Here is a 4,971-nt window from a genome sequence, read left to right on the forward strand (position 1 = left end):
AGTGTTGCAGCTGCACGTCTTCACAGCCCAACATCTTAAAATTCATCACTTTGGCACCTTAGCATCACTATAGGTCAAGATAAAGAATCCAACCAAGAATAATTAAAGGGCACCCAGATGTTTAGTTTACTTATCTCAAGCCTTTCCTTTAACATATTTGAATTGCCTCTGTGTACTATGTCTTTCATATTTTTAAGATATGTGCAATGTGGTTATTTTAAGGGTATGAGACCTGGAACAATACATTTCAGGGTTGTGTTTTTTTTTTTTTACAAGTATAGTTCTTTGTAGTTGAAATTTGAACAAGAGGCGTGATAATGAGTAGGTTGAGGGAAGGAAAGGTGTTATCTCATTAAGGTAATTACTAAGACATCCCCACCATTATATCGGTTTGAAAATGTGGCAATTAAAGCGCCCTACATGGGCTCCTGGAGACAAGAGAACAGGACAGTTCTCTTGGAACTTCTATGTTACGGTTAATGTGTGTCATGTAAATGAAGGAGTAGACTATTCCTATTTAATTCTTTTCCTCAACTCCCCACCCCCTCCCTCAAATTTCTTTGTGGGTTATGGGTTTGTTTGTTTTTTTTATTTAACCTGAATTTAGTTCTGATGAAAGGTGCCAGATTGACAGTCCTAGAAGCAAAAGCCTTCTATTTACCCACAGAATAGCTGGAGCACAGAAAACAGTAGGGCAAACTAGGCAAGCAACATGCTACCAACCTAAATCAGAAGAGACCTAACGTTCTTCCCCTTCTTTAGTCAGGCAAGTCTTCTCTGGTGAGGAGGCTGCCAAATTCATATTCAAAGTCAGGGAAGTTTAAAATACACATAAAAAATTTGTAAGTGGTGTTCTTAGCTTACTTCACCACAGTATATACGGGCTTACATAGCTCTCAATTTACTGAGGCTTAACTTGCACTATTCACTGAAACCACTACCTTTGGTCAGTAATTCGTATCTCCTCTTGAGCTGGTCATCTTGTTCTTTCATTGCTTCCACTGCCCTAGTCAAGATAAATAATAAAGTGATACACCAAATAACATCTAGAATCCTTTCTCCAGAATCTTGCTTTCATGCTCATTGAAGCATTATTCATCTCAAATCAAGGAAAACAATTTAAATGTCCAGTGATGAAAGAATGGTTGACTCGATTATGATACATTTATGGGAGAGAATCTTATGTATCGAATATTATACTTACAAAGAGTTTTAAATAATACAGAAAAGCAGCTGTAACCAAAAACATAAATAATATCCCAGATGCAATATGATCAAAATTATACAAAAATTCACAGCAAAAATCTAGAAACAATAGATCGAATATTAGCAGTAGTTTTCTTTGAGTGACAGAAGATGCACTTTTTTTCTTCTTTCAGTATTATTTTTTTTTTTTTTGCCGTACGCGGGCCTCTCACTGTTGCGGCCTCTCCCGTTGCGGAGCACAGGCTCCGGACGCGCAGGCCCAGCGGCCACGGCTCACGGGCCCAGCCACTCCGCGGCATGTGGGATCTTCCCGGACCGGGTCACGAAGCTGTGTTCCCTGCATTGTCAGGCGGAATCTCAACCACTGCGCCACCAGGGAAGCGGGCGGCTGGGCCCGTGAGCCGTGGCCGCTGGGCCTGCGCGTCCGGAGCCTGTGCTCCGCAACGGGAGAGGCCGCAACAGTGAGAGGCCCGCGTACCGCAAAAAAAAATTTCCACAGTCAGTATGCATTACTTTTACAAAAGAAAAGTTATTTTATTAGATTTTTCAAAAAGCATGTTTTCCCAATAAAGATGTTTAAAAAAAATAGCATGTTTTTTTGTGTGTGTAGTATAGGATTTGATCACATAAATTTAACTCCATTAAAATTGCAAGACAAGAATCATCTGGAAAAGCTGTAATACTGTAGCATCTCTATCCTTTCCCTTCTCTATCTTTACAGAAAAAAATGGAAGTGGGGAACAGGGATTGAAAGGAAAAATAAAAAGCACAAATCAAATATGTCGTAAAAAAAAAAAAACAACTAAAGTTTAGAATAGGTATTAAGCTAGATGACCTTAGAGATTCCTTCCAATCCCGAGTCTGGATCAAGATCAGTTCTGTTTAAAATCCAATTACTTATTAAGGTGGATGTTGGAAAATATCCTTTTGCCAAATTTCTGGGCAGAACCAACAATCATGTTCCCCTAAGGGACTAGATCATTCATGGAAGGAAAAGAAAAGCCTGTAAAACATGTTACCAAATGAAGGAGATCCTTCCTGAAATGTCACCGACATATGCAGCACTGCTGTTAATAAGCAGTCTTGAATAGTTGGGGTTTTTTTTTTTGGGGGGGGGGTTTTAATCCTGTTCCAAATTATTAATTAAGAGTAAGACCCAACAAATTTACAAGCTTAACTCAATTTTTCAGCATTGACATCCCTCAAGAGAAACGCTTGGCCCATCACCTAAACATCCCAGACATATAAAATAACAAAAGTCAGGAGGATAAAAGCAAGGCAGGAATGGAGAGCAGAACAGATTCTGTGGCCCAAGGCCTTAAAAGTCTTCAGAGGCCAGAGCTTCCCTCTATTGAATTCACTCATCTGAGGCTTCTCAACAGATCTCCGGCCAGCATACCTATTACCAGTTTCTGAAATGAAAGCAGTCATTATTGCTTTACTAAAGGAAGTGGAGACATCTTCATGTTTATACAAATTCTAATCGAATTTCACCCTAATAAATATCTTCGTGGGAGGACTTTGAGCATGTGAAAATAATGGTGCCTTCCGCAAAGATAAATAGGCTACGAGAAGCACAGGGAGCTGCAGAAGGTCACCCCTTAGGCACCTTCAGAGGCAAAGGGTTTTAACCCAAACTGGTAACAAGAGAGGGGTAATGGAAATCGGTAATGAAAGGTCGGGCCTGGTCTCTGCAAGCGGCAAGCCTGGGAAAAGCCTGCCCCATAGGCGGAGGAAGCCAAAGCTCCGCCAGCGGCGGCAAGGTCGCTTTCGTTCCTGCGCTCTGATTGGGCACGGCTGAGGTGGGCGGGTCAAAGTTTGCCGCGTGACAGGAAAGGGTGGAGTTGTTTCCACTGCAAAGACCAGGCTATTGGAGATCTGCTGCAACGTACATCTACAGAAGTTCATGAGGGAATCCAAAATATGGATTGCCAGAAATTTCAAAAGCAATCCCAAAAAGAAGAAGGACAAAATGAATCACCCCCAGGGCTTCCCTGGTGGCTCAGTGGTTGAGAATCTGCCTGCCAATGCAGAGGACATGGGTTCGAGTCCTGGTCTGGGAAGATCCCACATGCCGCGGATCAAGAAGGCCCGTGAGCCAAAACTGCTGAGACTGAGCGTCTGGAGCCTGTGCTCCGCAACGAGAGGCCGCGATACTGAGAGGCCCGCGCACTGCGATGAAGAGTGGCCCCCGCTTGCTGCAACTAGAGAAAGCCCTCGCACAGAAACTTAGACCCAACACAGCCAAAAATAAATAAATATTTTTTTAAAAAATGAATCACCCCATGGCCACACTTATCCATTTGTGTTTTATGTGATTTTCTGGACCAATCTATTGATGCATAACAATGAATGATTATGTGACAATTATGCATTTATTCGCATACGAGCATGTATAATGTAATGCCATGGTGTGTTCAGTCAAGGCTGGTGAGGAAGTAGGTGTCCCTTTGAAATCCTCTTAATCTAACGGAAACGACTTGGTAAGCTTCTATCAGTAGAACGTTTGTGGGAAATGGGGTAGATGAATAAAGTGATTGTGGCTCTGATACACCCTACTTCCCATGGACATCTCTGTCTCTGTTAATATGTAGGCTAGAACTTCCCTGCCCATAGGTCTGCAGATGCCCCGGGTTGGGGTTGGGGGGGGGAAGGGAGGAGGGGAGCAGAGAGGGGGGAGACTAAGAGTTGGTGCAAGAGGAAGTTGGACAATCAGATCCTTATTTGCATCTTTCAGAAATTATGACATGCCTATTTTCTCAAATGAGAGGCATTAGGAAAATCAAAATCTTCATATTAGATCACTAGAAAGTCATTTCCTAGCAGTTCACTCAACCGGAAAAAGGCCTAGTGAGAAAGAGACCTACTGAGAAAGAGACCCCCGTCTTTTCACTTGGAAGACCCCCACAGCTGGAAACTATACCAAGTAGTTTAACTTCCCTACAGTAGGAAGTGAGTAGCACCGACTTCCATGTCCTTTTCCTAACACTCTATCAGCCAATTGGCTTTAGAATGTAGACTATTTGTCCATAATGAGCATTCTAATTTTGTGGCATAGGAGTGGGGAAACAATACACCACCACTGCCTAATTGCTCTCTCCTTGGGCGGTAGTATAAATACACGTTACTCCATAGAAAACTTTTTCTCCCATTTCACATAACCATGCACACCTTGGAACACCTTTTTCTCCAGCCCCTGGAGGCACTAGGGTCTCCCCAGTGGTACCTGACTTTCAGATATGGATAATCCACGCTGCCGCTAAAAGTCTCTGTCAGCATCTAAATTCCACTTAGCATTTCCATTCCTCCAACTCTAAAGGGAAAGAGGAAGAGGAGAGCCAGAGAGGCAGTTGAGGAAGTGGGGATAATCAACAACGAGGAGCTGGCTTCCAAGAACTGAGGGAAAACCGGAAGGAAGCATTCATTTGCAGCCTTGAGGCCTTGGGGGTTTGGGGAAGGGGGAGTATGAAGTGCGATACAGATATGAGCTTCTACCTGGGCAACCATTATTTTATCATCTTCATAGGAGAACGCTTTATATTCCCTCCCGAGCCCACTGAGATGTGAGAACAGGGGCCCCTGCTCTGTAGGCCCTGCCCAAGCACCGTTCGTGAAGGTGTTTGGATTCCTGTCCCTGGTCTATACGGCCCCTATCCAGACGCACGCATTTCTCCCTGAAATACCGTCTGTAACGGGGAGCGGGAACTTGGGGCGGCGGGGCTGATCCGGGTTGGGGGTGGGGCAGGAGGAGCGCTGAGGCCCGTC

This window comes from Neophocaena asiaeorientalis, unplaced genomic scaffold (assembly GCF_003031525.2).
Source record: "Neophocaena asiaeorientalis asiaeorientalis breed wild unplaced genomic scaffold, Neophocaena_asiaeorientalis_V1.1 scaffold317, whole genome shotgun sequence".
NCBI lineage: Eukaryota > Metazoa > Chordata > Mammalia > Artiodactyla > Phocoenidae > Neophocaena > Neophocaena asiaeorientalis.